The 11863-nt window shown below is 43.1% G+C and overlaps 1 pseudogene; it reads right to left on the bottom strand.

The window, feature by feature from the left end:
• Positions 1-5899: 5899 nt before the first annotated feature.
• Positions 5900-11287, bottom strand: LOC143882873 (small ribosomal subunit protein uS13z/uS13y/uS13x-like; annotated as a pseudogene).
• Between the last annotated feature and the right edge of the window lie 576 nt (positions 11288-11863).

Genomic DNA, 11863 nt, shown 5'->3' with positions numbered 1-11863 from the left:
GATTTCCCATTAAATATCCTGTTGTTTCATTCCTTCCATAGATGCCACATAACAGCATAGGAGATCGATAACCACATGGGTTGACCTAGGCACCCGGAAAAAGTAGCACTTCAATTTAGATAAATTTGGTAACCTTAGTTTGAAATACCAAATACATACCAAAATTTTTGAGAGTGCTCATCCATGCTTGATGTGTAGGAACAGGTGATCGAGTGTCTCTTCTGCCTGTCGACAGAAAACACACCAACTCGCAAAGCTAAAACCACATTTCTTTAACTGATCACATGTGTTAATCAGTTAATGCACTGATGTACTGTTGTCCATGAGAAAGCCAAGATACGGAGTCGGATAAAAGATCGCCATTAGGGCTGCAACTCGAGCCGGGTTTTACCCGACTCGCATCAACCCGTCCCGAAAATAGCCTGGGTTGGGTTCAGGTTTCATGAGTTTCGGGTCGAGCCGGGTTGAGCATTCAAAAGCCTGCATGAATCTCGGGTCGAGCCGGGTTTGAAGGGGCCCGACCCGACCCGACCCGAGTTACATAAGTTATAGTATGTACATTTTTTTCTATTGTTAGTTAAAAGTTAAAAGTGAAAACCCACTCACCCACTGTTATTGTATGTGAGTGTAATTTCTGCTTTTATGAGTTGAGTTGATTCAAGTGTTTGATTCAGCATTGTTTGATTGTAATTACAACATTGTTTGATTACAGCATTGTTTGATTCAAGTGTAATGTGAGTGTAATTACATCATTGTTTGATTCAAGTGTAATGCGAGTGTAATTTCTACTTCTATGAGTTGAGTTGCCTTGCCAAACAAGAATTTTCCTTAAAAAATTGTGTCAACGTGAAAAAACCCGACCCGAGATTTATCATGGGTAGGGCCGGGTTTGGGAATCGTGGGTTTTCTGAAAAAAACTCGACCCGAGTTGCAGCCCTAATCGCCATACCCGTGCTCTTCTTGAAATCGATTCATTTCGGTGATCTAATAGAGAACCCACCTTCCGGGTCCGACATCCAAACCCAGTTGTCATTCTCAAATCGCGATAAGTATGGTCCGATACCATCTGAATTAGAGATCTGAAATTTTCGATCTCCGATTCTTTCAAGTTCCTCCTTAGGTGATGTTAGGGGTAAAATCGGTATATCCGACACCGAACGTCAAACCCCTTCTCCATTACTCAGCTGGATTGACACAGTCCCTGCAGCGACACTCGGTAACGAACTTTGATTGAACCTCCCTAACACTTCTCCCTTGGGCGGTACTTGGGCGGTACCGAGTGATCAAGGGAACCAAATACAATCGTGGGGATCCCGCCTCCAAGCAGAATATCCAGACAAGCGTTACGTATAAGACACGGCCTTTGAATTCAAAACGTCCCGCCTAAATCTCCACTCACGATCTTCGCCCAGATTCATCGAAAATCATATCTCCACGTACTTATTCACCAGCTATCAAGCTCCACGTGGGTTAAATCTAAGATATGATTGATACCTCCACGATCTTATTCTCCCGCCATCACGCTCCACGTAGGCGAAACCAAAGGCATGATTGATATCTCCAAGATCGTGGATCTCCACCCCTATAAAAAGGGGACTACGCACTCAAGCAAGGGGATCGAAACTCACCCTCTCTTCTGCTCGAGTCTGGTAACTTGACCTAGCTCTCTCCCATTCCCCGTCTATTATCTGTGATTGCCCGTCTCTGACTTGAGTGTCGAAGTGGCCGTCCGGAGTCACAACTCCGGGCCCGCTGACGCTTTTTCTGTGATCGTAGGATTAGAGGTCCTGCGAAGTTAGTTCGTGCAGTCAGATTTTGGGCGTCATCAGATTGCCGCCATCCGTGGGACCCGACATGCCAAAGTTGAAAGCTACCTCCCAACTCAACGGCGGAATGGTTACGAGGAGCCAAGCCAGCCAACGAGACCATGAACTGCTAGAAGAGATGGAGGAAATGGTCACCTCCGGCGACACTCCAGTGACAATGACCGCCTTCAATCAACTCAAGCAGTAAATTGGAAGTGTTGCGATCGCCCTACAACAAGTGCTCCAAAGGATCCCTCTCCAACCGGCGGCACCACCTCCGCCCGTGAATGCGCCGGACGAAAGACTTCGTCCTGTCGAGATTCCAGAAGGGCAAGGATCCTCAGAAGGGTGAAACCTTCGGAGTTAGAGACCCCCCCCATCGCCAACAAGGGTTTGCTTCCATCACCAGCCCACCACTCGACCATCGTCGTGATGTTCAATATCGAAGGGGTGACAACTCAAGAATGGAACCAACAAACCTTACCCATCGAAATGAGGGCCAGGTACCTCAGCAAATAAGGAGCCCAGCGAAAAATGTCCAAGCAGGAGAAAATCCGGCCATTATGGCTGAACTCCAGCGTCAGATAAGAGAACTTCAACAGCAAATGAAGACACCGTGTGATCCGGACCTCCTGGCAGAATGGGATAGCGAGATTGCTTCTCCTTTCACTTCGAGAGTCGCCAACGGCGTCGTTACCACAAACTCGGACATGCCTCGGTTGGATCTCTACGATGGGTCATCAGACCCTCTTGAGTTTCTCTGCACCTATCGCTGCGCGATGGTGATCAGAAATGCTTCCGATGCGACGATGTGCAAAGCCTTTTCCGCCTACCTGAAGAAAGACGCTAGCAATTGGTTCAGTCGATTGCGGCCCAACTCCATCGATTCGTTCCACGAACTGGGAAAGGAGTTCGTCGCTTACTTCATCAACAGTCGGCCCCGAAGAAACCAGTTGACGCTCTCCTAGCTCTACGATAGGGAAATGACGAAACTCTGCGGAGATTTATCGGTTGGTTCGGAATGGAACTCCACCAAATTAGCGAACCAAACTTCGATATGGTTCGCGCAGCGCTCCGCCATGCCATCCGAGATAGAGACATGAAAGTCGAGTTAAACCTGAATCCTCCCCGCGATATCCAAGACCTCATGGCTACAGCGGATAGGTACATCAATAATGAGGAATCATTTTCCATTGAAAGGGAATTGGAAACCACTCGGGGTGCCGAAAAGCGAAAGGACGACTCTAGAACACGATCAAGTCATAAGCAAGCAAGACACAGCGACCGTCAAAACCGACGTGCACCGAATCCCCAGTTTAATAGGGTTGACTACACCCCCCTGAACAACACTATCTCGAATATCCTGTACGAAATCCGTGGCAAAGAACCCATAAACTGGCTCGAGAAAATGAGAAACTGGGGAAAAAGTAAGGCTTCCAACAAGTACTGTCGTTTTCACCAAGACTATGGACACACCACCGATACGAGGTGGGCTTCTAGGCCAGATACGAGGAAAAGAAAATACATTCGGAACCGTGCTAAACTACGACTAGCGGAATAAGACAGGAAGGAGGTGAGAAGAGTCGACGCCCGGAGCTTCAGTATCATACGTCCTGTGAACCGCCAAACGCTACCGGACGTTGGACCTCAGCATCGCCACGGCACCCACTTGGCACGGTCTTCTTTGCCCCAGAAGGAGGCTTCAAAATCAACCGTGCCACGGTCGTAGCCGAAGGTCTCATCATTCGCCCGGGTCTTCTTCCGGATCTTCCTCCGGATCTTCTTCAGAGTCCTCCCCCGGCGAATTCGCCTCCAGATGAGGCTTGAGACCGAGTGACGTGGAGCCAGCCCTCGTGCTACCTTCGGTGGCTCCTTGCAGCATCACTCTCAGGGCTTCGTTCTCCATCTCCAACTTCTCGACTTTGGCCCTCAGCCGAAGAACCTCCAAGCCTTGCTGGAGAAGTTGATCCGCCACCCCCTGTCCCCTCTCCATGGTATGCTTCAGGGACCGCTTATAATTGGCGACGAAGTGGGGGGTACGTCGCCAGGAGCGAGGAAATCCCTAGGAGCAGGGGAACCCGAGTGTTCTGGGATCTCCGCCTTCCGCTTCTTCTGGCTTTGGGGGCCGCGACTCACTCCCTCATCTTCGGCCGATGAGGAAGCCACCGCCACCGGAGTTACCATTTCCGGCGGACTAGGCTCCACCGCCGGCGACCTCTTCAACCTTTGTGACCTCCTAGTTCTGCGGGCCACTGGTTCCCTAGCAACGGGAGGATTTTCTCCATCTCCATCCGAAAGCAATTCCACTTCTACCGCTGGGGCCATCGCCCATAGTTGATCATCGCCGGCGGCCTCTTGAGACATCTTTTGACAGAGAAGCTGCGAAGGGGGAGAGAAGAAAAAGTAACAGATGACAGACACCTCTCCCCTCACCCCCCCTTTTTTTTATATAGGGGTCACCTGGCGAGAAAATCGAGCGGGATTTAATGTCCCGCCGATTTTCGAAATCTCCCATAAAGTGGGAAATAATGGCTCGACTCGTTTTCCAAAAAGACCATTTGGGAAATAGGCAGGAATTAAATGTTTTCGCCATTTCCCAAAAAAACCCTTAAGGAGAGATAACGCGTCTGTTAAATGACACGACATTGAATCCGCCCGCCGATTCCCTAGAAAGATGCTTCGACTCCATCACCTCCAGAGGGTCGGCACCGACCCACCCCTTGAAAATTTAACTACTTCCTTGACCCTTACAAAGGGACAAGAAAGTAGGGGGTAGTATGTTAGGGGTAAAATCGGTATATCCGGCACCGAACGTCAAACCCCTTCTCCATTACTCAGCTAGATCGACACAGTCCCTGCAGCGACACTCGGTAACGAACTTTGATTGAACCTCCCTAACACTTCTCCCTTGGGCGGTACTTGTGCGGTACCGAGTGATCAAGGGAATCAGATACAAGCAGAATATCTGACAGCCGTTACGTATAAGACGCGGCCTTTGAATTCAAAACGTCCCGCCTAAATCTCCACCCACGATCTTCCCCCAGAATCATCAAAAATCATATCTCCACATACTTATTCGCCAGCTATCAAGCTTCACGTGGGTTAAATCTAAGATATGATTGATACCTCCACGATCTTATTCTCCCGCCATCACGCTCCACGTAGGCGAAACCAAAGGCATGATTGATATCTCCAAGATCGTGGATCTCCACCCCTATAAAAAGGGGACTACGCACTCAAGCAAGGGGATCAAAACTCACCCTCTCTTCTGCTCAGGTCTGGTAACTTGACCTAGCTCTCTCCCATTCCCCGTCTATTATCTGTGATTGCCCGTCTCTGACTTGAGTGTCGAAGTGGCCGTCCGGAGCCACAACTCCGGGCCCGCTGACGCTTTTTCTGTGATCGCAGGATTATAGGTCCTGCGAAGTTAGTTCGTGCAGTCAGATTTTGGGCGTCATCAGGTGAATATCTCAAAACCCGCTACCTGCTTCTTCTCTTATCAAGTAGTCGGCAATTCTCGCCCTCGGTCCATAGCGAGCCTAAGCAAATCTGGGACTTTTTCAGATAAGGTTGTGTTTCCAACCCATAGATCCACCCAAAAACGGACAATTGTTCCCTTTCCCAACCTAAATCTGATGCTGGGATAAAAAGAGGCCAATGTTGAGCATACAAATTTCCATACTCCATATCCATTCTTTGTGGTGGTTGTCTTATCGTCCAATCACCCCAACCCAAACCATATTTCTCCGCAATTATAGTATGCTATAGGGATTTCTTCTCCGTCTCGAATCTCCATAACCATTTGCCTAAAAGAAAGGAAAAAGTCCATCAATCAAATGGCTAAGATTATCTTGAAACTGCAAGCCAACAAAGAATACAAACCTGTAACTTGTAGTTTATGAAAACACAAAAGCTCCAACAAAGAGGAGCACAGCCAAAGTCATCAAATGGTGCATGAGAGACATAACTGAAATCTCTACCAATGTATTAAAACCCAACCAATCTTGGAAAAAAGACTCCCTCAACTTAAAACTAAATTAGCAGATGTAAGAAGCAGATGAAGTGACTGGGAGGAAACAAAGAAGAAGACAAGCTCATCGCTTTTTTGAGACACCAGCAGTCTTTACTCTACGGCCTGTCGTCTTAGTGTGCTGCCCACGTACTCTAAGACCCCAGTAGTGCCGGAGGCCCCTGTGGTTCCTGCAACATAAACAATACTAGCATTAGCCTCTATTATCCATCCAATCCAAACCTTAAATCAGATAAGGGCTAATGTAGTTGCATTCAGATTGATGCCTCAAAATTCAAAATGCCAACTTGTTAGACAGAACAGATGTTAAAATACATGCTCTAGCTTTCACCAATTTGCCCAAGTATGATACCCATCATACGCTTCATTTTGGTATCAACGAGTCAATAGTGATTGACCACCTAAGGACTGTTTTAGAGAACGACAACGCAGAAAGTCACCTTCGTGATCAAACGCTAAAAGGCATTTTTTGAGCCCCCCCTGGGCGGGGAGTTGAAATCAAGACCACTGATCTTGTAGAACATCATGAGACAACCCATATGGTCTTGGTCTCTTTGAGACAGGAGATGCCATGGGTAAGATAAAGGACTACGCAGATCAATGGTTTATCTTTTCTTGGTGGAGCCCTAAATGATACTTTATGGATCAAGGGCCTAAGACCATCCGATCAAGGTGTTCTCAGCAGCATTTTTCGAAACATAGGTTGCTTCTCAGATTAATGGATCCGATCATGTGCAAGATGATAGTGCGTTTCTTTTTAGCATTTTCCTCGCTATAAATATCAATAACCTGAATGGTCACCTAGGCAGCAAACTTTTTCAATAATCTTGTTGCTAGACACTAAGAACATATGAATGCAAAATTCCGATACAATATAGGCATGTCTAACAATAGAAGCGGAGGGCATCAAAAATTCATATAGGAAATCAGTGGGTAGACAGAGCCAAAAATACAGAACTTTATTAATCATGATCAGCTTTTGTTTTCCAATGGAAGGATTGCTCCTTTTTTTTTTTTTTTTTTGAAAAGTAACGAAGTTTTGTTAATTAAAATGGGGGACAAGGTGTCCCAGTACAGATCAAATGAAAAGGTGCCTATGATGAGGCCAGAGAATCATTACAATTGACAATAGTTTCCACAAGGATGGCTCCCTCCTTGGCTAAAACATCGGCCAAAGAGTTGGCCGTTGTCCTTTGATGAACCAGAGTCGGATGAATACGCCGAACGAGATCCCGAATTTCATCAATGATAAAGTTTAACCTCCACTGCCCTCCGCCTCGACTCCCGGCCCAGCCAATAATATTCGACGAGTCCCCCTCCACAATCAAAGGGCCCATGTTGTGGTATGCATACCGTCGAAGGCCGAAAAGCAGTCCCCTCGCTTCCGCCTTGTTGGCATCACACGTACCTGCAGGTCCCGAGTACGACATTATAGTCCTACCCATGGAGTCGCGAATTAGCCCGCCAAAACCAGCCGGCCCGGGGTTTCCCAATGAACTGCCATCGAGGGATTGCTCCCTTTGGAACATGATAAGTTATTGAAACTTCAATAGTGACAAGATAGCAACAGTATTCATAGAAAGCTAATAGGAAAAATAACCTGTTTGATGCCATAAAAAATTGGGTCATATTAGGAAGGTAAACTCTTAACACTGAAATTCATAAACTTCAAACAGATCACATCAACATCTAGGAATGGATAATTAACTCTCACTGACAGCATTACCAGATATTGAAGCTTCAAGGCATCACAATGACAATAGAAACAGTATTCAGAAAAAGCTGATGGGGCCAATAATTAGCATGATGCCATAAGAAGTTTGTGTCATATTAGAAAGGTAAAATATGAACACTGAAACTCATGAACTTTATAAACAACAAAACACGTGATCAGAAAACGAGATTGACAAGAAATAAATGGTTTGCAATCTGCCACAATACCAAAGTAACCTGAAACTATCAGAACTTAGTTCAGTGGAGGGTTACATGAATGACCAACCTTATCTTTTTCAACGGCTCCAGATCATACCTCAGTTTCATGTCCAATGCATTGGCAACGACCTGAGAATTCCTACCATCCTTATAATCCTTCTTCCTATTCAAAAACCAATCGGGGATTCTAAAGTGGCAAGGATTTGCAATGATCTCCATGAGACTCTAGCTCCTCAGCAGATAGCTCACCAGCTCTGCATATTCCATTTGAAAAAACATGAATAAGACACTTTAAAAATAGGGAAATGATATTAGCACAACCATATTTTGATATTTTCGCCTACCCATCTTGTAGTATTTAAAGAAGAAAAGACAGCTGGGTTTGTGCAAATATCAAAATAGTGTTGTGCTGATAATATTTCTCTAAAAATATCAAAACGCTGAGGTAAGGATAAATAAATCAGCTTCTTCCATGAACCAAATTAAAGAAAAGGAAAATCCTGAATCTTAACTCCTAACATAGATCAGAACATGAACCCAACTGATAAATTTCTGAACCAAAACCAACAAATAAATTACAGATCAAAATATTGCTATTAATAACAGCATCGGTACATAAAGAAATATATACTGTGAGATAGAAATAAGACATGGATTAGACAAATAGCATGTTTCTATGTTAACCCTTCAACAGAAACTCAAAATAGGGAAAAAGAAATTGCAATTCCTACAAACAGACAATAACTAAATACACAACTACACTATCTGACTGTCCAACAGAATCCTCTTTTTTTTTTTGAATCGTTGTCAACCAGAATTCTAGTAGAAGAAACAGTGAGACATAAAAGAAACCATAAAATCCAAGAATTTCTCCATCAAATCAGTCAATTGAATGTAAAGAAAATATAGCAGGAACAAACTTACAAAAAATGAATCCTGACTAAAACAATAACATTTTCACATGAAACCCTTCCCATAAAAAGAAAGAAAACATTCCCAACCCTATCATGTGACTGAAACCAGGTTCAGATTTCAATATTTTTCTCAAAAGCTTAGATTCAAACAAAAGGAAAGAAAGAAGAGGCCCAGTTAACATGTTGTTTCGGCCGAAATATGTCAGTTTCAGCCAGAACCGAAATGAAGTACACACTGAATAGGAAAAGTCCCAAATTTCATAGAAATTGCGAAATTTTGCCGATTCATTTGCACTGGGGGAATAGTAGAAAGCACTTTAGTAATTCAGAATTTCCACCGCAATTTACAAAATTTCCACCAAAATTTACAAAATTTCAACCAAAATTTCCAAATCTACAGTAGCATCTTCGCATGTCCAGTCTTCTACTATACAAAATTTCCACCGAATTAAAACAAGCCGAAATACTTCAACCAAAATTTACAAAATTTCAACCGAAATTTCCACCGAAACCGAAATATTTCAATTTCCATGATAGGGGAAACCAAATCCGAAGCCGAAATTTAAAACCTTGTACATGACACATAATAAGTAACACCCACCCACGGAATGCATAATCCTATAATAACGACTTTGTAACTATATCATATACACCATAACATGTACATATCACCAGCTAACGCCTATGAAGAGAGATAGATTACAAATAAGGAGTAAAGAAAAGAAGAGAGGAAAGGTTGATTCGAGGCAACAGATCTCCCAACGGTTCAATTTGAGAGCAACCATGACTCTTGTGAAACATAAATTTCTGTTTTCGTTGCAAATTCTCCACATTGCCAACACATTTACCCACTTACATGACACATAATAAGTAACTAACACCCGCAAATCTAAAATGCATAATCTTATAATAACGACTTTGTAACTACATCATATACACCATAACATGAACATATCACCGACACATCTACCCACCTACACGGCACATAATAACTAACACACACCCATAAATCTAAAATGCATAATCCAATAATAACAACTTTTTAACTACATCATGTACACAATAACATGTACAGATCACCAACACATCTACGCACTCGCATGACATCTAATAAGTAACTAATACCCATAAATCTAAAATGCATAATCCAATAATAACGACTAAAACTACATCATATACACCATAAGATATACGAATCACCAACACATCTACCAACTTGTATGACACATAATAAGTAACTAACACCCTCAAATCTAAAATGCATAATCCTATGATACTACTTTGTAACTACATCATATACACATCATAACAACTAACACACACCCACAAATCTAAAATGCATAATCCTATAATAAAGTCTTTGTAACTACATCATATACACAGTAACAAGTACGTATCATAATAAGTAACTAAGACCCACAAATCTAAAATGCATAATCTTATAATAATAACTTTGTACTACATCATATACACCATAACATGTGCTTATCACCAACAAACTCCTACTAAGAAAGAGATAGATTACAAATAAGGAATGAAGAAAAGATGAAACACCTCTTGTTCATGTCGACATCGGGTTTCTTACAGACGATGTTTGTGAATCAACAACCAATACCCTTGATTGAAGTAAGGGGCAGCATTATCTTCTGTTTCCCATCCACATTCGTGTTTAGAACATGAAGAATATGTTGGAAGTCACTGAAAACCCAAAACAAAGCAAAGAAAAAAAAAATTAGGAAAATTACGAAAGTACCCTCTCCTAGTTTCTATGGTTTAGTATAAATCATAAGAGTATTTTAGTAATTTCATTAACATGATTTAATATAAAATGAGCATTGATAGAATGAAGGGTACCCTTACAAAAACTAGCTTCAAAGGGCGCCAACATTGGTTGAGAGCACCCACATCAGATGAATTAAATGATTAAGACAAAAACTCTTAAAAAGTTAGCCTACGTGGCTATTCTCTCATGCAAATATCAGCCGCGAATGGTTTTCCACAAAATTGCCTAGCAAATACCAATATCTAAATATGCACTCAATTGCACTAGGAAATAACTAGGGTTGCAACTCGGGCCTGGTTGAGGCCAACCATAGCCCAACAGTGGTAGCATTTCCTCAACCCTAACTTGACCCGAGCCAGGCCTCAGGTCGAGTAGGGTCGCCTAACCCAACTAGCCTCTAATCCCTCAACCCTAACCTACCCTCTCTATTCTCTAACCCTTTACTTTCCAAATCGGTTCGAGTTGAGTCAGATTGGGTTCGGATTGGCCTAAGGCAAAAATAAAAATATAATCATAAGATTCTGAAAGTAGTAATAAAATTAGAGGATGGGTCGGGTCGGGTCTGGGTTGGTTCGAGTTGCCCAAGGCCACAAGCCTACCCCAACCTGAAATTAATTGGATTGGCTTTTCAAACCCGAACCCAACACAAGAAAATGCGAACCCAACCCGGGCCAAATGGGCTAAACCCGTAGGGTTTGGGTTGAGAGCAGCCCAAGTTGCAACCCAAGAAATAACAATGGGTATCGTGTTATCCCAGAGTTGTGGATAGGTAAAATTCCAGTTGAAATAAGTCCAGAATAGGCCTTGTTCTATGATACCACATTATTCGATGTTTGTAGCTTAACTATCCCTAAATTTAAGTTTAATCTCAGAAATAAGACTTATTCTAGTGAATGGTTTAGATCACTAATCCAATCTAAACCGTTCATCTTAAGATTATGAGACTACATAAGGTTTGTTATTTGTTATTGGGTTTTCAAAGGTCAATCTGCTCTGTGTTGAGCCTACACCACAATGATTCCTCGTTACAGTCCAAGACAAAAAGTATTAATTAGACAGTTGTTACACCCCCACCTCCCCCCCAAGAGCTGTCCCATACATCGAAAGGTCTATATCATGTTCACACTAGCTGTAAGACAGACGAGAGAAGAAGGAGACCGTCATTTCTCGTCCTTCTTTCTGCCTAGTGAGGGAGTAGGAGATTGTCCCATGTTTCCAGGTTTTAGAAATCTCAGGAATAGCAGAGATTTCAAAAAACGGGATTCTGAAGTCCATGTATCCAAACAGCTCCTAAAAGAAGGCAATTTATTCTCTATGTGGTATAACAAAAAAGAGAAGGTGAACAATTTTACATTCATTATTTTTCCCCCCCAAATACGAGGTTAAATTGTATCCAAGG

This window comes from Tasmannia lanceolata, unplaced genomic scaffold, assembly GCF_043159265.1.
Source record: "Tasmannia lanceolata isolate RefF3 unplaced genomic scaffold, GAP_Taslan_0.1 ptg000008l, whole genome shotgun sequence".
Classification (NCBI taxonomy): domain Eukaryota; kingdom Viridiplantae; phylum Streptophyta; class Magnoliopsida; order Canellales; family Winteraceae; genus Tasmannia; species Tasmannia lanceolata.
Note: the sequence above shows the minus strand (reverse complement) of the source record. Positions and strands in the feature narration are given on the sequence as shown.